At 43.3% G+C, this 24,731-nt stretch overlaps 1 long non-coding RNA gene and 1 pseudogene across 1 annotated transcript in view; both read right to left on the bottom strand.

Annotated features, from left to right (window-relative positions):
* Nucleotides 1-18,217: 18,217 nt before the first annotated feature.
* LOC102490334 (R3H domain-containing protein 2-like) lies at nucleotides 18,218-19,979 on the bottom strand (annotated as a pseudogene).
* Nucleotides 19,980-23,193: 3,214 nt separating this feature from the next.
* LOC106735247 (uncharacterized) overlaps nucleotides 23,194-24,731 on the bottom strand; it is a 59,799-nt gene continuing 58,261 nt past the window's right edge. Inside the window, exon 3 of the long non-coding RNA XR_001370637.2 lies at nucleotides 23,194-23,400. This is a non-coding gene — a long non-coding RNA (uncharacterized LOC106735247). The remainder of the gene's footprint in view (nucleotides 23,401-24,731) is intronic.

Below are 24,731 nucleotides of genomic sequence, written 5' to 3'. Positions count from 1 at the left end.
TTCCTGATGGACATGTCCTTCCCACCCTACTCATTCTTTCTTCTAGATGTCCCCCGTCTTGTCCTGCTATCCAATTAGCACGAGACAATGGTTAAAATAAGACACGGGGAGGATACACATTGTTCTATTAGTCAGCAGGTGTCAGTTTAGCTCTATACAGTCAGAACACAAGAAATACCACGTTGATTTTCTAGCCACTCTCCCTCTTGTCTGGTGGGAATTCAGCACCAGTGTAATGGTGCCTCCTTTCCCTGTGGCAAGCTCACAAGGTCACCTTTAGAGAATAACTGTGTCCAGGGTCATGGAGACCCTAGGAAACAAGAGCTTTCCAGTAGGATAGACACAAATTGGATACAAGGTGTGCATTGGATGGAATAACCAGAGAAGGGCTCTCTGACTAGATGGTGATTCAGCAGAAATGTGACTAATGTAGAGATCTGTAAGAAAAGCATTTCATGCAGAGGAAGAGCAAATGAAAATGTCTGAGGCCGGAATGAGCTTGGTATGCTCAAGGAAAAGAAAGGCGGCCAGTGCGGTCAGGACGGAGTAAGAGGGAGGCCCAGAGGGAAATGCAGGCTGGTTGGCATCAAACCCCGTAGGCCTGGATAAGAAGAGTGCTTCATCCACAATGTGATGGGTGCCACTGGTTGATTATGAGAAGGGGGTGCGCCCTGACTGACTTATATCAAAAACACTCTGCTGCTATGTGGGAAATGAACTACGGTATGGGAAAGGAGTGACACCAGAAAGCCAGAAAATGCACAGCTATAGCAGGGACCCAAATGAGATGTGGGATAACTGGAACCAGGGGAGGAGTGGTAGGGATGGTGGGGAGGACTGGTAGGGGTGGTGGGGAGTTTGTTGGCCAGGATATATCTTAAAGATGGAATTGGTAGTGACCCATGGTTGGATGATGCAAGAAGGGAAATAGAATGATCAAGGATGACCCCTGTGTGTTCAGCCTGAGCAAGATCTAGGTTGACTATTGGCATGTATCCCGAAACGGAGAAGGCTGATGTAGCAGCTTAGAGGGATAAATCAAGCTCTATTTTGAAGAGGTCCAATGTGAGATGCCTATTGGACTTCCCATCGGAAATGTCAGATAGACATAAACTTATGCCAGTGTGGGACTCCAGAGTATTGCAGAGATTAGCGCTGAAGTTAAATTCTGGGAAGTTTCTGGCACATAGAAGGTATTTAAACCCACAGCATGAAACGTTGCCTGAGAGAATATGAGTAGAGAAGAGGGTAGAGGGCTAAGCCCCAGAGCAGTGCAACAACTAGGGGTGAGAAAGAAGATAGGCCAGAATGATAGCAAGAAAGACAGGAGGTGATTCAAGATGATTAATTGTATCAAATCCTACTGAGAATTCAGGTGCGATAAGATTAAAAATTGACGAGATTAGGCAAGGTTATTGACCTTGCTAAGAGCAGCTTCAGCAAAGTGACAGGGATAAAAGTCTGATTGAAGTGGGCTGAGAATAGAGACCTCTAGGCAGAACGAGGAGAACGTAACAGCAGCATTTACTTCTGCTCCTCTCGAATCCCCACTAAATCGGCCATAAAGGGTTTTAAATGCACAAACTATGAAACAGAGGTAGTAAGAGTTCATGAGTGAGATCTATAAAATCTTAGAATCTCAAAGTGAGTGGTAGCTAATTTAGCACTTGAAGAAAATTGGAAGCTAAGAACCTGTAGTCTAGAGAACAAAAAATGGTCTAATTCATGCCAAAGAAGCTAAGAAAGGCTCAGCAGATGGAAGATGCCAGGCACTTATGAAGCAGCTGAAAGCAGGAATTTTTTACCCCCTAGACCCTCTCCTCCAGCCCAATACAGTGAGGTGACTCCCCCCATACCACCACTCTACTATCCAATCCAGAGATTAGAAGTCTAGAGAGGGTGACCCATAGGAACTCTGAATTAGGGGAATAAAGTCAAATGTGAAAGTAAAAGAATTTCCAATACGTAGTCCAAATTTACCACACATACATTCTTCGAAAGGTACTGGAGGGTGCACACCATCAAAACAAGAGGGTAATCAAGAGAGGGAGATCGGGACTCGAGCGACAGGGGATCCAACACAGAAAAGGGGTGGAATTTCCTGGGGAACAGTAAATGAGTATCTCGAGTGATGCCTCTGCAGCAGTCCTAGAGCCACAGTTCCAACTGGAATATGAGAGTAGAGGCCTCCAGGAAGGATGTCTCTTAGAACTGAGCAGAAACACATTGGGGCCAGCTGGTGGTGTGGTGGTTAAGGTAACTGGATCCCACATGGCCAACAGTGCAGTTCAAGCCCCAGACCTGGCAGACTGAGAAGAACATGCTGAGCATGCACGTGTGCCTAAAATCCCAAAAGGAGGGATAAATGAAGGAGAAAGGATTGCAGCATGACCATGCCCCAAAGGGGTTGCTCACTTCCTCTCTCTGTCCTCCAGTGAACATATGCACCTTCTGGCAAGTAAAAACCTCAACACATTAACTGACTTACACTTCCGGCAGAGTTTAGCAGTGCCCCAGACCTGGCAGACTGAGAAGAACATGCTGAGCATGCACGTGTGCCTAAAATCCCAAAAGGAGGGATAAATGAAGGAGAAAGGATTGCAGCATGACCGTGCCCCAAAGGGGTTGCTCACTTCCTCTCTGTCCTCCAGTGAACATATGCACCTTCTGGCAAGTAAAAAACTCAACACATTAACTGACTTACACTTCCGGCAGAGTTTAGCAGTGAATAAGTACAGAGAAAAACAAGAGGAAAATGAGGAAATAACTCCAAATAAACAAACCCTACAAATAATGAAATACAATCATAGTGCATTAAAGTTTCCATTTTTAACTGCTTACCCATAATGGCAATGATCTGGATTTAACCAAAACCGTAATAGAACTACTAGGTCATTGGAAAAGTCGTGACATGTTTTTCTATGCAAACATGTGTCATGACTTTTCCAACAACCCAATATATTGGGGGGCCAGCAAGTAGCAGGATAAGGCACTGGATTCCCAAAGCCTGACCATGGTTCAAATTCTGAAATCTGACAATTCAAGGGGTGTGGGGGGGGGAAAAAAAATCACACAAGTGCATGTGTGTGCATGTCTAAAATTCCCAAGAGAATGGAGAAGGGATTGTGGCATGGCCATCCCTCCTGGGGGGTGATTTGTCACTTTACCTGTCTCCAGCAAGCACACACAACCTATGACAAAAACACAACCAAAAAAGTTTTAAAATATATGCATGCAGGGAACCAGCAGTTAGCGTAATGGCTATGTTGCTGGACTCCCACATAGTCGACCGTGGTTCGCATCCCGGACCTGGTGGCTTAAAACTCACACCGGGCGCGTGTGCATGCGTGCCCAACATCCCGAGAGGAGAATGGAGAAGGGATTGCAGTGTGACCATCCCCCCAGGGGGTGATTTCTCGCTTTCTGTCTCTATGTCTCTGTCTGGCAAGTGCATGCACCCTATAGCAAAAACCTCTCCAAAAACAAAAAACAAAAAACATATGCATGCAGACACACACATATAACACACGCATAGGGAAGATGGTAGAAAGATGGTTAAAAAATGAATTAATCAATTCCCATAACAGAATATCAATAGATATATGTAAAATCAAAAAAATCAAGAAGCAAGCACACATACACAGCATTTCCAGGTACTCAGTGTTGCTGTCTAAGGGAACAAACAGAGCTGCTGCTGGAGAAAGAGGTGGGATCAAGGAAGTGTTTGTTTACCTGGAAAATATTACTTCACATTTATACACTGATGGGAGTGACCCAGTAGAGGGGGTAATAGCAGGGAAAGGGGAGAACTTCAGGAGCAAGTTCTTGAGTAGGCAAGAAGAGATGGACATCGTATAAGTGGTGCTTGTGATTGGAGCAAGGATGGAGGCGGGGCATTCATCCTAACTTTCGAAGGCAATGCATCCAGTAATAGCTACCAATGCAGGTATATTTGAGGACTGAGGTGTTATCTCTGTTGGTTTTCCTCTCTTCAGTACAGAAAAGGAGCCAGGCCTGCAGCTAAGAGTGAGAAGAGAGAATACCAAACGTTTGATGTCAGAGGGAAAGGTACAAAGCAGTAACTTGGCCATGGTGGTGTGCAGGCTGGTTGAGCAGTTAAGATTCCCTATTAGTTGTGGCTTCTTCTGCAGCCACAGAGCTGCCCAGATGCAGGCAAGGTGTGGAGGGTGAGGATGTCTGGCTTAATCAGTTGAAATTTTGTCAGGGAGGGCTGGAAGGAGAGGAGCAAGTGAACCGAATATGTGAGTGTGATTTTAGGGATGTATCGTGGAATCCAAACTGAACAAGGCTGAGAGGACGTGGAGTCTGAGTAAAGTGAGGGATAGATGTCCCAGAGGGGGTAGAGGGTGCTGGAGCATGCCCAGACTGACTGCACAAGGGCTTTCTGGTTCAGTTTCCCCCATGCTGTAGCCCCTTCTTGCCAATTCCTCAGCAATGCCCACCTTTAGGTTAGTGGCCTCTGCCCTCTCAGATGTACATCTGCCTCAATCTCTGATATGTGCAATTCATGGGTTTCCAGACCTACCTACCTCCCCCCTTCCTAAGGGATAGAAGCATATTTCCTCTTGCTCATGATCTGTTTTCTTCCCCTCTCCCAACTCCCTAACATACATTTTTCATGGACCACCCAATGGCCCAGCAGACCCTCTCTCTCTACCCTACTATCCTTTTCCTATGATGCCTCCCACTCCACCATGGTGGCGTCCTAGTTTTTCTGTTGACTGCTTTTCTGTGCATCAGATTAGAGTGGTGAGTGGTTGCAGATAAAGTTTGCAGAGGAAGGATGTGGCCACCATGCTCTTCACAGGAAGAATTAACGCCAGCAAAGGACAAATCCAGTCTGTAGTACACAGTCAGAGGGAGAGCTTTGTTCTGTCTCCTACTATAGTAAATCTCCGGCACCTGCCTTACTTGGACAATGGTTAATACAGGGCAATAGCTGGCTCTGGCCATCCACTTGAAAGCCCCCAAACTCATAAGGGATTTTGGATTACTAATAGGCCAAGATGGGAGGGATTCGTTTCTGCACAAACTTAGGATCTCCTGTCTCCAAATTGTTCAAATTTACTTTAAGATACTTGTTTTCTATAATAGCAATAGTTTTATTACTGCAAAGACTATTCATTGTTTCATCAGAATCCATTCTCCCCCTTTAAAATAGTAGCCCTAATTTTTATCTGAACTTATGGACTTCCAGAATAAGAGCTGTGTTCCCAGAGTTCCTTGCAGCTGTACGTGGCCATATGTCTAACTCCTGGGCCCAGTGGGGTGTGATTTATGGTTATATGCCTACAGGTAAGGGATGTGCCCATTTCTTCACTCTTCCCCCTGGCTCCATCCTTCTGAAGAGGCAAAGAAACAGGACAGCCGGAGCCAGCAGCCCTGAATGATCCTGTGGAGCAAGCCACTGTACCTGCCTCTGACCATCTTCACAAGAGAAATAAATCGGTCTCACTCGACACACTTTTGAGAGCTGTTAACATGCATCTGAAATTGTACCCTAACTAGTAGACTCATCCTTCTCTCTTGTTCTATCCATCATTGATAAGCTTGTTACTTTGGTGATTCTCTTAAAAATTTAAACACTCCATTAAAATCAATAAGGCTGAGCTTTCTTTATAGATGTCCAATATCTACAAATGCAATAGCTAGATCCTATTCCCAAAACTTACGGTGGCAAATGGATGTCTTTGAATAAGTCCAACCGCAAATACTGGAGTAACTGAACAACAATCTTTGAATAATAATCTTTAAACAGAACTAGTTGTGTTTAGTTCTGAGTATTCCATCAGAAATTATAAGATGCCATCTTGCCCCTTCCCCATTTGTATTGTTATTGCTAACCCACACAATTTTAATTATCATTTAATTATCTTTATCTACAGTTGAGTGCCCCCCTTCTGTTGGAAAGCCTATTTTATAAGATCCAAACCATGGGTAATTGCCTATCAAAAGCAGATTTATCTAAATTCCCACTGAAACTAGATGAGGCAGTTCCCCTGTCATAAAATCATTCAAAATTAGATCCGGGAAGAAAGGACAGCACTGAATTTGGATTTATAGAATTCCAACAACATTGTAGTTACCACCAGGAATCCGTTCTGATCCACGTTCCCTGCCATGGGTGGAATTTCAGTTCTCGATTCATCTTCTAGGATGAACACTGGGGCAGGCACTGTAAACAGACTCACCCGCTCTAGTCCCCATTGTTGTGCCTTCTCCTACAGAGCCTGGCAGGGGTGGGGGTTGTTAAAATCTAAATCCCAGGGAACCAGCAGTTAGCGTAATGGCTATGTCGCTGGATTCCCACGTAGTCGACCGCGGTTCGTGTCCCGGACCCGGTGGCTTAAAACTCACGCCGGGCACGTGTGCGTGCGTGCCCAAGATCCCGAGAGGAGAATGGAGGAGAAGGGATTGCGGCGTGACCATCCCCCCTGGGGGGTGATTTCTCGCTTTCTGTCTCTGTCTCTCTCTGTCTGGCGAGCGCACGCGCCCTACAGTGAAAATCTCTCAAAAAAAAAAAATCTAAATCCCAGATCACCTCCTTGCAGTAAAAAGACACGAGACAATTCTGGTCGATAAGACATATACAGAAGTCTATTTAAAATCACAAGTTACCAGCATTTCTACTTCTAGAAAGAACTGAAGCCCCCAAAGAACTGAAAGCAGGGACTCAAATACCTGCACGCCAATGTTCCCACAAGCATTACTCACAATAGCCCAAATAGAAACACTGCAGGTGTAGATGGAGAAATGAGACGTGGTGTATACACACAATGAGTTATTCATCCACATGTAGAAATGAGCTTCTGATACCTACTGCAGTAGGAAGAAATACTGAAAACCTCCTGCTAAGTGAAGTGAGTCAGACAACAGGACCTACAGGGTATGATCCCACTGGTATCAGGTACCTGGAACAGGCAAATGCAAACACAGAAATAGAGGTTACCCGGGTCTGGAGGAGAGAAATGGGGAGTTACTGTTCAGCGGGTGCAGAGTTTGTTTGGGGTGGAGATGAAGAGTGTACTGTCGCACGGCCTTCATGTGTGTAACGCCACTGAGATATAAACCTAAAAATGGCTAAAGTGGTAAGCTTTATGTTGTGTATATTTTACCCCAATAAAATTTTAAAAGTCTTTATGCCTATTTTCTACTTAACATATTGCAAGTCTGGGTCTCTCAAACCTGTACTTCGCTTAGGGATTCCATATACCACTGACTTTATATAGGATTCTAACTCACCACTGAAAGTGCCTTGAAGGCAGTTCATTTTACCCCAAGGCTAGCCAAAGATAAAAAGCCATTAATAAACCAAGAGGTTAGTGGTTCCCTAAATACCTGTTTTGCTTCTCTACCTTAAGGATATGAAGAGAAAGCATCTGAGAGAAAGCAGAGAAGATGTGTAACCCTCCACTGGTGCTGACAGACAGGACGCCGTACCTATCCCATGGCAGGTGAGCAGGAAGATGGATCTTTGCAGAAGTTTGAGACATTCCTACAATTTGGGGTGTCTTGCCACATTTTATCTGCATAGTTGGGAAGGTGAGGAAGGGCACTATTATGAAGAGCTAGAAGACTGAGCAGTTAACATGGCCTGAGCCACTGTACAGAGGCCTGCCTCTCTGCCCTACCCCACCTCCATCTCTCTCTCTCAACTTGGGGCCCTTGTTTGATACTCAGTTCTTATTTAGTAAGAACTAAGCTCACATTATGGAGTGGTCACATTGCCAGGCACAGCTGTAAGCGTTTAACAAACTGGTAGAAGATCCCTTATCTCAAACACACGGGACCAAAAGTGTTTGATTTCAGATTTTTGAATTTTGGAATATTTGCATAAAATAGTGAGATATCTGGGGGATGAGACCAGGTCTAAACACAAGAGTCATTTGTTCTATTATGCACTTATGTAGCCTGAAAGTAATTTTATAATACTTTTATATTGCAGCCTGTTGACTGCCCATCACATGAGGTCAGAAGTAGAATTTTTCGAGTCATGTCACTAAAACATTTCAGATTCTGAAGGATTTCAGGTTTCTGAATTAAGGATGCTCAGCCAGTACTAAACCATCTAAATCTTACAAGATCCTTTAAAAAATATTTTCATTTATAGATGAGGAAATAGGGGCAAGAGAACACTTTGTCCAAGATCACAGACAAGAGGCAGAGTCGAGCAAGCCCCAACAGCGTGCCCACATCCCTCTGGCTTATGCGCCACTTTGTGCTGGTTCTCATGACCCTGTATTTTTTTCCCTGAGTAATATCTCAGTCCCTGTTAAGGGATGGGAGAATGTGGAGCTGCGTTGTGATGTCCTTGGTTCTTTGGGTCCAGGTCACTAAAATTAGAGATCTGTCCCTAGGCGCAAAATGAAACCACAACCATGAAGTAGATAGAAGAGGTTTAATAGGAAAGAAAGCATACCCAAAAAGGCTGGTCAGCAGGTAGATTGCCAGGTGGCAACTGCACTTGATACTGGTTGTTACTTTTATTACTAGAGGCGATCATGAATATTTGTTGGTGGGAGGTCTGTCATACTACCTATGTCCTTCGTTTGAATTAGAATCCCCGCGCTTGTGCATTTCCCTCACAGGTAAGGAATGAGGAATTTTATTACCTTATTGCTCATGCCCAGTGTGAGCCAGGTTGATTAATTAGACTGCCTAATTCATCGTCCTAGTGGGAATTAGGGCATTGACCAAAAAACGCTTACTTGGGGATTAGGGTGTTGACCAAAATGCTTGCTTGGATCTTTTTGATAAGAGAAAAAACTACGAATCATCCCTGTATGCTTCCCTCAGGCCCCAAGGAAGGAAGATGGCAAATTGCCTCGCCCTCCTGGCGCCCCGGGGCTAGGTGAGCCTTTCGCTTTTCTCTTAGGACTGCCCACTCATGGCTAACTGCCTACCACATCCCCAGCTGTGCTCTAACTTCACAGCATTTTTAAAGCTAGAATCCTCTGCCATCCTCATAGGTATATAGAGGAACACAATGTATATGGGTGATTATATGACTCAAACAAGTTCATATTTCATAATTATATTAGGGCAATGTTAGCAGCTGTTATGGATACAACCCCAAAGTCTCATTTGCCCAACACAAGTCAATTCTTCCTGAAGTGCAAAACAGGTGTGCCTAATCAATGACATGCTCTCAGATTTCCATTTTAGGTGCCACCATCTTGAAAAGTCATGGCTTCTAAAGACACGTTTTTCTGAATCAAGCAGGAAAGAACACAAACTCTTCTCAGAGGTTATTAAGGGCCAGGCCTAGAAGTGACACACACACCATGGGCTCATGAACAGCCCGAGGACGAAGAGATCAGGTACTGGGAAAGGTAGGGCTGTGGACTGAGAAAGGACCAGCAAAAGGGGGGTTCAGGTGGACGTGGGGTTTCTGTGAACGCCAAGGCCCTGAGCCAGTCTGTGCTCATTCTTTTATAGGGGAGGCAAAGCCACGTGCTTCAGCTGTGGAGCACCTGGTGGTTCTAAACAAGCCTCTCTCTGGCTAACGCTCAGGTTTCTTCTATCTGTAAAACCCAGCAGATTCTGGCTTTTAGAGCTTTTGCATACCCTGCAGTGATAGCGCAAAGACTTTCTACTTTAAGGCGGCTCCTAGCATCCTCCCCTCCTTTTGTTTTTCTAATTTGAGCACATACTTTGCCTTAAGCATCTTGCCATAAACTTTTGCTGTTAAACATACCTATTTTTCTTGGAGCTTTTCATTTATTACACTCCCACCTTTCAAATTTGTGGAGTTTTTAACTTTAAGCTGGGGGCGTTTTTTTTTTTTTTTTTTTTTTTTAAGTTTTGCTGCTCCTTTACTCGAATTTTTTTCTTAGAAAGCTTTCCGTTTTTACTGACTTCAAATTGACTCCATGTATTCAGACTGACTTCATTTTTTAACTTTAATTTCTTCCTAGCCTTGAAAACCGAGCAAGAACCCCTAATGTATTTTCTAGGGTTCCTGAAATATAAAGTCCATTTGCATTGTAATGGCCCGGAGTAAGGAGTAAGTCTTCAGACTTCGGTTATGATAACCAACATGGACCATGAGTGAGGGCCATTTGACCTCTAAAATTCTCACTTAAAGGAAAGAAGGTTTTCATTTCAATATGTAAGATGTTTTGTAGACTGGAAACTGCTGGTTGTGAGCTCAGAGACTCCAGGTTGAACGGTTCTAGACACCTGAAGAGGAATTTGATTATCTAAGGCCTCACCAATCAAGAATGTCCACGAGATGATCACGCCCTCTTGAACCAATCATTGAACTGATCATGCCTGATCATGTGCCTGGGACCTTTGCCCTTAATTTTTGCCCTTAGAAACGCATGTGGGGAACGTCTCGGGGAGACCAGGTCTTTTCAGCATGAGCTGCCCGCTCTCCTTGCTTTGCGCTTTGCAATAAACCTGTACTTTCCTTCACCACACCATGTGCCTATGGCTTGGTTTTATAGCGCTTGGACGAGCAAACCTGATTTGAGTTTGGAACAGCCTTTCAATAAATTTCTTAGCCTTCTCACTTTCTTAGCCTTAATAAGTCTTAGCTTTCCAAATTTCTTAATCTTCTAAATTTAACCTTTTGATAAATTTTAACCTTAGTCTAATTACTCTCCTAGACTAATAACTTAGCTTTTCCTAACTTCTAAATCTTAGCTCTCTAAATCTTAACTCTTCTGAAGTTTCTTAGCTTCTAAATCTCAACTTTAAGATTTTATTTTAACTTTATTTTCCAATTTGACCATAGAGAGGGAAAGTGAGAAAAGCCACCAGGTCTAGGACTCAAACCATAGTCGGCCATGTGAGAGTCCAGAGCCTTTCACCACTATGCCACCTGCCAACCCCTGGATCTCTTAATTTTTAAACTTCTAAATTTCTAAGTCTCTTCTAAGTTTAACTTCTGTACTTTTAACAGAGTTGAGGTCCTTGTCACATACAGGACAACATTCAAATACATATTTCTCTCTCCGGGAGAGGTTCCCCTGTTTTATGCCCAAATGACTGTGAATCCACTCCTTACTCTCAATATTTTTCTTTTACTCTCTCATCGCTGGCCTCTGGAGTGCCCACTCGCATTATCTTCCATACTCTTTTCCGGCACCACGTGCCCGGCCCAATGGCAGAGAAGACACCAAGGAGAGAGTCTGTGGCTTGAGAAAGGACAGAAAACACAAAAAGTGGAGCTCAGACTAGCTATCTCTGCTGGAGAACGCTGCAATCCCAAGCCCGACCTGTGCCCGTTCTTTTATAGAGAAGGCAAAGCCATGCTTCAGCTGTGAGCACCTCGTGGTTCTAAACAAGCCTCTCCTGGCCTTCTCTGGCTAACGCTCACGTTTATTCGATCTATAAGGCCCAAAAGTAGATTGTCTTTGTTTAGAGCTTTTGCATGCCCTGCAGTGATAGCATAAAGACTATCTACTTTTTTAAAGATTTATTTGCTTTTATTATTTTAATTTGCTATAGGGCACATGAGAAGGAAAGTGAAAAAGCAAGCTGCCAGGTTCAGGACTCAAACCGCAGTCAGCCATGTGGGAGTCCAGCACCCCAACCACCATGCCACCTGCTGCCCCCAAGACTGTATCTACTTTAAGGTGCTCCCTGCAGGCTCACACTTCACCATCTAGGACAAAGTCACACAGTCACACCAAGCTGCAAAGGGGCTGGTGAACATCAGCCAGCCGCATACCTGGGGAACTGAGAACGTGGGCTTCAGATGAACACGTGGAAGTCTCTGCCATGATAGCCTTCCCACCCACAGCGCGTCTGCCTAGGCAATGTGTTCACAGCTCTCCTGAGCCCGAGATTGGAGTCCTTGCAAAGTGTCCTGGGTAGGCAGGATGGATCTCCCAGCTGGTGAAGGCCTCTCCTAATACTTCTCTAGACTACATATATTATTCCTACCCAATTGCCTTCTTTTTTCTTTAATTGTCAGATGCTGTGTGTACTCACCAGCGAGAAAGCACTTCCTATTGGGGCATGGCCATACGGCAACACCTTTCCTTCAATTTCTCCATCCCATCAGGATTTGGGGCGTGCACACACATGTGTGTTTTTCAAGACACCAAGGCTGGGATTGGAAGCACCGTCAGCTATGTGGGATCTGGCTCACAACACATGGCACTTAATCACTGTGCTGGGGGTTGGCCCTCCATACACGTTTTTAACCTTACAGATGAAAGATTCACAGGTAATGTCCGACGGCTTGAAGCTTCCACTGATGGCTCCATAAAGAGGTATCAGCTAAGGTCCCACCAATATAACCAAACACAGATGCCCAAGATCTAAGCCCATTTGTGAAGCTTGCGTTAAAATACCATTTGGGGACTTTTCCTCTCTGTCTCTCTCTGTGTTGCTCCAGTGGGCTCATGTGCCCTATGGCAAAAACCTAAAACACAAACAAACAGACAAAAACAACCCCACTATTGTGGGTGAATATGATCTATGAGGTCAGGTCACAATCTTGAGTAGCAGGAAATAGGGCTACAATGTTAACCCCTTTTCTATTTAATTTATACAGTAATAGTCTGACATGTTGTTCGGGCCAACTGAATGCATATTTTACATATCAGACCAGATAAAAGGGAATGATGATGAAAGTTTCTCTATCAAAACTGAGAACGTCCCCCCAAATCAATTGGTCTAAATGTCTATTACCAGAAGAAAATGTATTCCCTTTATCAAAATAAGATGGTAGTTAAGCAGTAAGATAAATTAAGGCATGGCTTTTAAAACATTAGCAGCATACAATGATTTTTAAAGAAAAAGCCCATCCCTTCAAGACCTAGCCTAATATATCCATATAGCGAGTTGATACTTGCCATAAACATCTTTTACAACTGTGCCAAAGATATGTAGGTATTTAAATAAGGACCGATAGGCAATATTTGAAAGTGAAGAGTAACTGTTATGCTCAGGTAATATGGTGATGGGTGACTCGTTTTCTCTTTTAACGTTTTCTTTAATATCTTTACACCATTTTGCCCATAGTATTTTTCTAATTTATTGCAAAAATCAAAGGAAAAAAGGAATCCTTCCTCTCCTTAATACAGCTGTAAGAACCCTTCCATTCTTCAGTGCAAAACAGTGACCATCTCTACTCTCTTTGCAGAGCAAGTATTCTAAAGTGAAGTGTGGAATTTTAAAAAATTATAGTTCCCAGTTGAGGATAGGGAGAGATTAATTTTTTAAAGAGTGAGAAAAGAACACTTTCCTAGAGGATACACAAGCACTGGTCAGTCTTTTCCTAAGACTGGAGATGCCTGAAGCTCTACCCTGACCAGCACTTTCATTATTAAGAAGCTGAGAGGTGAGGGTACTCTTTGACTTAGAGAATATTTTATTGGCAGAAGCTCCGAAAAGATCTTTTCTTTAAATATTCACTGTGTTCAGCATGCTCTATTACCTTAGGGATTTACCGAGCACTCCAAGGAAGTCTGTTTTGCATCTTTAGGCAAAGGTTAGCCATTTCAGGGGGTTGGTGTATGTGATATGTTTTCTTATGGACGCTATCATTCTGTCCCTGAAAATCTCTTTATTCTGCCAGGTCTTTTAAACTGCCTGAATGTCTTTGAGGGTCTTCATCTCATCACTGAGTATCAAAAACTGCCACCAGTGTCCAAGCTCACAATTTCCTAAGGTCATTAACAGATTTACCTTCCTCTTCTTATTTGGTGCTGGAGAATCTTTGTCTCATCTACATGGCTTCTGCTTAAAAATATAAGGATAGCCCAGCTATAGTAGTGACCATTGCTAAGGTATGTTCCTCATGCTGAGACCACATGGGAGGCCTGGGTTCGATTCCCAGCCCAAACAAAAGCCCAGGCATGGTGGCATGGGCCTGTAATCCCAGCAATTTAGGAGGCTGAGGCAGGAAGATCATGACACAGTGAGATCTGCCTTAAAACACACACACAAAAGACTTAATAGCATATGAAGCTTCCCTAAGAGCTAAGCCACTAATTCAGGGCTTTCACCCTTACTGTATTCTGACAATTTAACCTGAGACATGCACCTGAGGGTTACTGTAATTCTCCATATCCTGTGTTAACAAAGCAGTATCTATTTCCAATCAATCCTTTATATGAATGGGGATTATCTATTAGCACAAATGATACTTAGGATGGAGAACTGTTGTGGATATAGCAAACATAATGCAGAAGTGGAAATAGGAATTCAGACCTGACTGTGGGTCAAGAAAATGCCCCTACCTCTCTTTGGCAGACAATTCTCCATTAGTCCCTAGTGTTTCTGCATGTCTTGTGATAGCTTGTATTTATTTCAGGTTCTCTTTCAAATGAACAATCATAGAAAATAGAGATCATTTCTCCCTTCAGCACAGGGGGCAGATTTGTTTGCTAACCAGCAATAATAAAGTTGCAGCGTAGAATGGTAGTTAGGACGGCCGGATCCCAGATGGCCATCCATGCAGTTCGAGCCCTGAAGGCTTGAAAAACACACCGGGCACATGTGCATGCCTGCCAAAAATCCCAAGGGGAAAATGGAAGAGAAGGGACGGTGGTGCAGCCAGCCTGCCTGGGGGATGATTTCTCACTTCTGTCTCTCTGGCAAGCCCACATGCCCTATAGCAAAAATCTTTCAAAAAAAAATAGGGTAAAATCTCTGACTGACCCTACAGCCTAGTGATTAAGAGAACTGATCCCACATGGCCAACCACAGTCTGAATCTCAGCCCTGGTGGCTTAAAGAACACACCAGACACATTTGTGTGTATGTCCAAAATCCTGACAAGATGGAGAAATAAAGAAATTTCATCCTGAATGCTTTATTGAGGAGTTCTCTCTCTCTCTCTATCTCTCTCTCTCTCATGAGTGTGCACCCTTTGGCAATTTTATTTTTTTAAAAAAGAAAAGATAAAATCTCAACCTGTCACATTTCTTACATCTTCTAAGAAAAGTCGCTACTATGATGATAAAGACTCCCAATCTCCCTCACAGAAGGAAATTTTGATTTCCTAGGCAAAACAGGTAGGTATGTATAATGGCTAAGTATTAACATGTGTCTTGCACTCATGTTATTTGTCTCTAAAATTTTTCTATAAGAAAACCTAGCTGGGCACAATGACACAAATAATCCTGGCTACTTATGAGGTTGAGGTAGAAAGATTATGAGTTTGAGGCCAACCTGAGCAATATAGTAAGACCCTGTCTCTAGAAATAAAAAAGCAACATCCTCTTGTATGTTCAAAAGACATATTATTCACTTCACACAGACTCATTAATACTACTCTTTATATCTTTAACTAATGTAATGCCACTGTAAACACCAGTGATGTGGACTCGCTACACACTTGGTGTTTTTTTTGTTTGTTTGTTTTTTTTTACTACACACTTGGTGTTTTTTTTGTTTGTTTGGTTTTTTTTTTGGAGAGATTTTCACTGTAGGGCGCGTGTGCTCGCCAGACAGACAGAGAGAGACATAGAGACAGAAAGCGAGAAATCACCCCCCAGGGGGGATGGTCACGCCACAATCCCTTCTCCTCCATTCTCCTCTCGGGATCTTGGGCACGCACGCACACGCGCCCGGCGTGAGTTTTTTAAACCACCGGGTCCGGGACACGAACCGCGGTCGACTACGTGGGAGTCCAGCGACATAGCCATTACGCTAACTGCTGGTTCCCAACACACTTGGTTTTGAAAAGAGCTTCCCTAAGAGGAAGCTAGTCTTGTTCTCATAGAATGAACCAGAGCTCACCCAGAAAAATGACACTACCAGAATTAGAATGAAAATGGAAGCTGAGAAAGTTGAAAAATTCCTATCTAAATCAAGTAATCCTCAACTAGAAAACAATAAAACACCTATATGTTATATGTAGATATCTGTTATAAAATGAACTATTAATATGATGCCAACCATAACTACTGACATACTATAATGTTTTAAGGATTTAATTATTTTCCATTGGAAGTGCTAATCTTTTTGTAAGATTCTTTTCTAAGAAGGAAGAAACTAAAAACTTGGTAAACTCAGCTATCTCTATAAGTAACAAATTTATGAGACTGACAAATTTGTGTTAGATCATTTTTATTTATAAGGACATCTAGGATATGTACATACTTAGTAGTTTTCTATTAACAACCATCCAAGGATAGTCACAAAGACAGGTTTAAGTATTTATGCCTTGTTTTTCAGACTAACACAAGATTGTTCTAAAAACATATAGTTATATTAAACCAGATATTTACAAGACATCTTTCTCATCTAATCCTATGCATGTTTGTACTGTAAACTGCAAGAAAACCAGATTTATCAACTTCTAATTTGAATTTTACTCTGATTTCTGTTAATATGAGTGCATCTTATAGTACAGTTGTACACTATTTCTTTTTCTTTTTTTTTTAGAAGTTTTTGCTATAAGGCGCGTGCACTTGCCAGACAGACAGAGAGACAGAAAGCAAGAATTCACCCCCCGCCCCGGGGGGATGGCCATGCCGCAATTCCTTCTCCTCCGTTCTCCCCTCGGGATCTTGGGCACACATGCACATGCGCCCGGTGTGAGTTTTAAGCCTCTAGGTCCAGGACGCAATCAGCGGTTGATTACATGGGAGTCCAGCGACATAACCACCGCTAACAGCTGGTCCCACTATTTCTCATCAATATTATCACTTGTTATAAGTGAGAGGTTTTTTAAATAGCAAGTATGTTTTGGAAGAAGAAGGGCCATTATTTTAAAGACACTTTTTTTTTAGAGAGAGATTTTTGCTATAAAGCACATGCACTTACCAGAGAGACAGAGAGAAAGAGACAGAAAACAAGAAATCCCCCACCAGGGGAATGGCCACACTGCAATCCCTTCTCCATTCTCCTCTCAGGACCTTGGGCACAAGTGCATATGTGCCTGGAGTGAGTTTCAAGCCTTGGCCATGTGGGAGTCTGGTGACATAACCATTATGCCATCTATCTGCTGGTCCTCTAAAGACATCTTTTTTAAAAGACACTGGATCTGGGACCAGCAGTTAGCGTAATGGCTATGTCGCTGGACTCCCATGTAGTCGACCGTGGTTCATGTTCTGGACCCGGCGGCTTAAAACTCACGCCAGGCGCATGTGCGCACATGCCCAAGATCCCGAGAGGAGAATGGAGGAGAACAGTGGCCTGGCCACTGCCTTGGGGGTGATTTCTTGCTTTCTGTCTCTCTGTCTCTGTCTGGCAAGTGCACACGCCCTATAGCAAAAACCTCTTCAAAAAAAATAAGACACTGAATCTGGGGACGAGCAGATGGCATAATAGTTATGTAGCTGGACTTGTATATAATTGACTGCAGTTCAAATCCTGGACCTGGCTTTAAACTCATGCCGGGCGCATGTGCATGTGTGCCCAAAACTCCAAGAGGACAATGGAGAGAAGAGACTGAGGTGTGGTCATTCTCCTTGGGGGGTGAGTTCTTACTTTCTGTCGCTCTGTCTCTCTGGTGAGTGCACATGCCCTATAGCAAAAATCTCTTAAAAAAAAAAAAAAAGAAACAGAAAATTTCTAATAGTAATAGAAAAAGACACTGAATCCAACTCAAATTAAACTTTTTTCCCGTGACAGTTTTTTTAATATTAGAAAACAAAATCAACCTCTCCCCCAAAAGCCCCCCAAATGAAGAAAAAAATCAGATAAAATAAAACTTACAGTGACTATACCCAGCAAATATCTGTATGAGCAATTAAACACTGTCTTACTGCAGCATGAACCTCAAACAAACAATATCCAAGAGTTCTGGGGAATGGGGGAGTCCCTAGTTTTAACTCTGTGGGGTCTGGGGAGACCAAATGGGAGAAGTGAGAGAATGGGGAAATCAATTTAATTTTTAAAATTCTGTCCATATAAATATATTCATAAAGACCAAAAAAGAAAAGGGAGCTTGGAACGGTGAGGAAATAGGGGAGTGTGGGATGCTCCCAATTCTACCTGACCAAAAAAAAATAAATGAATTAATTCCGTGGTGAGAGAGGAGATTAAAAAAATGATAGAAGAGGATGGGAAGGAGAGGGAAGTAGAGGGGGCCCACCAGGGAAAAGGGGCCCCGTGGCCGAGGAGTGAGGAGCCCGATGCCAGTGTCTATTCCCATCTCCATTTCTAATTCCTTAGGCTTCACTGTAGCATGTCTCCTCACTTCCCGCCCTGCCCATGCTCTGTGAGGACCCTCCACATCCCCATCCTGCCTGCCCCTACTATGCCAGTCCTTTCCCTCCCTCCGCTCACTTGGAGCTGGCTCGCTCCGGGATCCTCAGGTCATAGTTCTTTTTGGTCACTTGAAGTTTGAAGCGACTCATGGAGTTGTTGAGGCGAAGGGAGGCATTCTGGGTAGCCTGGGGAGCACAGCCCTGATGGTGTCCAAGGCACTGAGGTCCGAGGGGCAGCCATTCTCAGCAGTACCACCGTTGTCCTTGAACCAGTGGAAACCGGCGCCAGACATGGCAAGCTGAGCGAAGAGTTTGTCTGCCTCTGTGTGGTGATGCCCTTAGGGACATCGGTCATCCACAGCACCCACGCCAGGACAATGTCTGCTGTCCCTAGGTCAGTAGAGGCAGATTTGAGTGCTTGTCTCTTGCCCCACTTTCCATGCTTCAATCCACTCTGTCCCTGGTACACCATGTAAGTCGACTGGCCGTGAAGCAAGGAAGGACAGATGGACAGACTGTACTGTAATGGCTGGCCTAAGAGGTAATAACACCCATCACCCCAGGCCGGGGGAGCTGGGTGAGGACAGGCTGAGGCTGGTGACAAGAGAGTGTTAGAGACTGGGTAGGAGATGGGGTAGGACTGCAGCTCATTTGTGTGTTGGCCTGGGGGTACTGTCAGGATTGTACAAGTCTCAGGCTTCTGACCCCACTGGTCCCTGCTGTAGTATTTACAATGACTCCACTGGACCATGAATGGATTCGGGGGTGGAGGGCTGGGGTCCACTAGGAACATTCAGCTGCATGACTACCACATCTGGTCCGGAAGGTGACACCCCTGAGTACTGCTGTGGCATCTGTGGTGGACCGCAAGAAGAGGGAGACAGGCATCTGGTACTGCCCGGAACCAGGAGGGTCAGAAACCCCACAGAAATGCTCCTACTGTTCTGGAGTGGGTGGGTCATGCTGTAGTACATTGGGACGCCCCCTGCTGGGAGGCCTCAGTGCACAGACTGACTCGCAGGGACTAGCACTGGTTGCTGGAAATGTGGCTGCTTGAGGTGTGGCTTAGCCCCTCATGGTTCCCCCATGTCATTTAGATATCCATCCTGGCCAGTCTGTTGGGGAAATATTCCCTCTCAGACCCTTTGATATTCTTCTTCTGTCTCTTCTATTGGCTGCTCCTCCTTCCGTCCTGCAATGGAACTCTGATCTAGTTATCATCTCGGTTCATACTGGCATCATCTCTCTTGGGAATGAATCTGTGTTGAAACTCTGTGTTCTTCTCATCCTTTATGTGTTCTGAGAACCTCCGTTCAGGGGTTCTTATGTAATTGGTTTTGTGGATGACGACAGCCTTCCCAGTTTGGTCAACATTGTGGCCCATCCCAGAGTAGGCAGCTAGCCGGTGTAATAGCACCGTATGAGGTCATCTGAGGGAACTTCTTCAACAGGTTGTTGCTGTCACTGATATGTTCCAGAATCTCCTGTTCTAATTTTAGCAGCTTCATTCTGTCCCTTGGGTTCTTCTTCAGTGTTTTTATAAGAAATTCAGGTAGGTCCATTCCAGTGGAGTTCATGTATTCTTGATTGGAGTCTTTGGACAGCATGTTTCTTGGAACCTTTGTTTTTGTCTTTGTCTTTTTTTTTCAGAGATGTCCTTTGTGGACTTTTCTTCCTCCTTGTCAAAGGGGCAACTGATGTGCAGCTGAATTACATCCTGGGTTTCTAGTGGCCTGTCAGCAAATGGAGTATAGGATTCCCCACCCACTGCCAGGTGGCACACCAACTTCAACCTGGAATTAGACTTGGCTCTGTTCCTGGCATTGCCATGGTTGGATGTCGCCCAAAATCCCAGGAGGAGAATGGAGGAGAAGGTATTGCAGCATGGCCATCCTCCCTGGGGGGTGTTTTCTCACTTTTCCTTTCTCACACTTTGTTTCTGTCCAGCAAGTTCAGATGCCCCATAGCAAAAAAAAAAAAATAATAATAATAATAATTTTAAACCTTTTCTTTCCTTTTTTGTTCTTTTCCCAGAACTACCCCCCTAGGGATCAGACCTGGTTATAATAATAAAAATGCAAATTATGATCACAATGCCATGACAAAATATATTTTTTACCTGTAAAATTTGTAGAGATAAACAGATTTGGTAATACCCTGGGTTACAAAGAAAGAGTACTAGAAAACTAGCACTGCCATATTTTGCTTAACAGAAGAGGAAATCAAAACAACCTCTATAAAGAGCAATTAGCCAATATATAAGAATTTTAAATTCTGAAACCCTTTGGCTGAGCAATTTGACTTCCCAGGACTTATCATACAGTTATGATTGCACATATGCAACATGACATGGATTTCACAGGCTGTTCATTGTCTGAAACAGCAAAGAACTGAAACAACTCAAACACAATGGGATATTTTGCCACCATTGAAAAGAATGCAACAAATCTGTAGATAATGATATGGTGGGAACGCTAAGCCAGGAGCAAAGAAGTGTCTACAGCATGGCAGATTGGTGTAAGAAAGCAAACACGGTACCTACAGAAAGTGCCTCTGGAACATGTCCACGCGACTAGCCCAAATTATATTCCCCAGAATTCCTTTCCCTGTCTCCTGTTAGGGTAGGCCTCAAGAGATGTTGTTGCATGAGATTTGGAAGGCAGAAGTGAAACGGCCATTTTTATTTTTATCCCTAAAAAGTGGAAGCGGCACTTCTGTAACGCACACACACTGCTGGGTATCTCTTGGCTCATGTTTTTGATATGGGGCAGCCGCCACGCCTGCCGCGACTTCACCTTCAGCCTCTCCAGCTCTGGGCTCAGATGCATGTTTGTGTAGCTCTGTGATGGGTGCCAGCTTCTTCTGGACACTCACATCATTAGGTCAAAGGCAGTGAGAAGTGACCGCCATTAGTCCCACTCTGCAAATGTGGACAGTAAGGTTTAAAGATGTTGAGACTTAATGTACCTGAGTAAATATCACCATGAAGATTTGAACCCAGAGACCCTGACTCCACAGCCCATGCTCTTCACAAGTTTGCAGTACTACTTCTTGCTATAACCCTATAAAGGAGTATAATATTGTATTACTATGTAAAGATAATATTTTTATTATCTTGATTTTATAAAAGCCAGAGAGGATGTGATTTGCCCAAGCCACATAAATAGAACAAAGTGGAAATCAAAATAAGAATGTCTGTCTTCATATCTCACACTCTGATTTACTTAACCCTAGAAGGTTAGGATATATACAGACATGAATGCATTCTTTTCTGATTATGCATTTCATTCTTTTTAAAGAAGTTTTTGCCTTTGGGTCAGGGGAAAGACAGACAGTGAGAGGGAAAGTGAGAAATCACTCCCAGGGATGATGGCCATACCACAATCCTTTCTCCTCCATTTTCCTCCCAGGATCTTGGGCACGCACATGCACGTACACACACCAGCATGAGTTTCAAGCCACTGGGCCTGGGACTCGAACCACAGTCAGCCATGTGAGAGTCCAGCAATGTAACCTCTACACCATCTGTTGGCCCTGACTATGCATTTCTTATAGAGGATTAAGTCTTCCATGAGCAGCTAGAAGCAGTCTATTAGCTGCCCTGATCCTTCTGTTTGTTTTTGTCCTGGACATTTTTTGTCTACTTCCCAAACATCTTTTTTTTTTTCAATGTCAGATATTAATATTTATTAATTCTATTTTAACCTTCTTTCAAGATGCAAACCGGCTTATGCATTTTGAGCCTGAAATTTTCAGTTGAGTAACAAGTACTCTTGCTGTTCTACCAATTTAAGAATTACGATGAAAAACAGGCTCATTTAAATTTTTTTGATTATTTATTACTACTAGCAGTAGTTATCCATTCAATCGCTATATACATCACTTAGATTGTAAAGAGACTTTATCCAGCGTGATATACACCTCAGTCCAGCCCAGCTGAGAATACTATACACATCCTCATCCACAGATAATAAATCCTATCTGTGTCCCACAAATGTCTTACCTCTATTTTTCCCCCAAATTTCCTTTCCTATGCTCTTCCCTTCCCACACTCTCATTCCACTTTGTCCAAGCATTTTGATGGGATTTGAGGTTGATTAAGTAGTTCTCAGATTTCTGCAAACTCCCTGAGTCTAATTATTGCGATAGCTCCCTCCTCCTAAGCTCCCTCCTCCTACTCCTGCTTCTATAGACCTTGCCCTCATGGTAACAACTTCTCCCCTTCTCTTTACCTCAAGACCTTACCATCTTTGGCAAAGCTGCCTCGCTTTCTTTTAAATGTTCTTTGTGCTATTTCATTCATGCTAACCTTTAAGATGCATTTTGAGCTTCTGAATTTTATGCAGCGATTCTCTGATTTGTTCACGGGCAGAAAGAATACTTGAAGGTTGACCTCATGGCCTAGTGGTTAAGAGTCCACGTGGTTGACTGTGCAGCTTGAATTCGTCTCGGTGAATTGAAAAACACACTGGGTGCATGTGTGTGCCTAAAATTCCAACAGGAGACATGGAGGATAACGGATTGTGGAATGACCATGCCTTGTCGATGGATTGCTTTCTCTCTTTCTTCTGCTCTCTCTCTGTCTCTGTCTCTGGTGAGTGAAAGTGTTCGCCAGCAATTAAAAACAAAGAACACTTTTAAAATCTCATTATTAAAGGAGTAAACTATGGAATCAAAATGACAATCCAGGAAGCCAGGGTAAGAAGTAATTTCTAGGCAAAGTGAGCAAGAGTAGGGTGTTAGGTGAATCAATTAAGAAAGACCTGTCATTTTCCTCTTTAAATCATTTTTTATGTATTTAAAATAAATATTAAAGCACATAGAATGACACCCTGAACACCTACTCCAGCCCTCTGAATTTACTATAGCTCATGAAAGCATTTATAGATTCAAGAACTACGAAGAAGTCCAAATAGGATAAATTTGAATATTAAAACAGACACATCAGAGTAGAATTTCTGAACACTAAACAAAAAGAATAGTTTTAAAATTTTTTATTCATGAGAGAGAACATGTGTGGATGGATGCACATGAGAGAAAAAGAGGAAGACGATCACCCTTGACAGAGTCTTGTCATGCTGCAGTCCTCTCTCCCAGTGCTCCATCTCGTCAGGACCTGAGGCACGGCACCCAGCTCACTGTTCAGGTCGGCCATGGATCAAACCCTGGAGTCAGCTATGTGGCTTCCAGCACTGCGGTTTCAGCTACCACCTGTGCCACTGAGGCTGGGCAAGAGGATCATTTCTAAACCAAAACACCTAGAGAGGAAAGAAACATGACTTTCAAAGTTACAACAGTTGACTTAAGTTTTTAACAAAAACAATGGAAGCCAGATGGCACTAGAAAAGTATTATAAATCCTGAAAGAAAATACCTGCCAACCTAGAAATCTATACCCCTTCAACAACAACAACAACAAAAAGACAATAGAGTGGGCCCTATAGCCTAGTAGCTAAGTGAGCTAGATCTCACATGGCCAATTGCAGTTCAAATCCCAGCCGTGGTGGCTTAAAAACACACCAAGCATGTATGCACGTATGCCTGGAATCCTAACGAGAAAAAAATGGAGAAGGGATTGCAGTGTTACCACCCCATTAGGGATGCTCTCTCTCTCTCTCTCTCTCTGTCTCTTTCTGGTAAGTGCAGCACCCTCTACAATTAAAAAAAATAAAATAAAACAATGTAATGTAATATGTAACTAAAGTAATTGAGTCTTTAAGTAATTATTTGTTTAATTTTTATTTTATCATCACCATGATTTTTTAATTTGCTGCAGGGCATGTATGCTCACCAGAAAAGGAAAACAAAAAACAAAAAAAAAACAAAAAAAACAGAGAGAGAGAGAAAGTGAGCTGCTAGATCTGGGACTCAAACTGTGGTTGGCCATGTGGGAGTCCAGCACCCAAACCACCACACCCCCTGCTGACCTCATAATTGAGCTTTTTAAAGCAGGAAGTAGGGGAACCAACAGATGGCGTATTGGTTATGTTGCTGAACTCTCACTCAGTCCACCGCAGTTTGAGTCTCAGACCCAGCGGCTTACAACACACCGAGCACGTGTGCGTGTGTGCCCAAAATCCCGAGAGGAGAATGGAGGAGAAGGAATTACAGTGTGGCCACTCCCCATTGGTGATGATTTCTCACGCTCTGTCTCTCTGTCTCTCCAACAAGTACACGTGCCCTATAGAAAAATCTCTCTAAAAATTTTTTTAAAAAGCAGGAAGTAGGATGAAAGCATGATTTTCTTCCAGTAAATATACATATATATGTGTGTGTGTGTTATACTCTAGTGTTTGGCTTTGAGGAATATTTTTTTAAATTAGTACGAAAAGGAAAATCAATTTCATCTACATTATGATCAAACCACACTTAGTAGAAGGGAAAAGCACCTCTGAGCAGTAGAAGCAGTTTAGGTGGATGATTCCAATGCTGTTTGATGCCAGTCACTGTAATGCAGCCTGGCAGATAGCAAACTGTCCAAATTTTACCGAATAATACTTGCATATGACCTGGGCTGGCTGAGACTGGAAGTGGATTGCAGTGTGGGGATCCTGTTGGGGGAGTGCCTCTCTCTTTCCGTCTGTTAGATT

This window comes from Tupaia chinensis, unplaced genomic scaffold (assembly GCF_000334495.1).
Source record: "Tupaia chinensis unplaced genomic scaffold, TupChi_1.0 Scaffold000341_1, whole genome shotgun sequence".
NCBI classification, from domain to species: Eukaryota; Metazoa; Chordata; class Mammalia; order Scandentia; family Tupaiidae; genus Tupaia; species Tupaia belangeri.
Note: the sequence above shows the minus strand (reverse complement) of the source record. Positions and strands in the feature narration are given on the sequence as shown.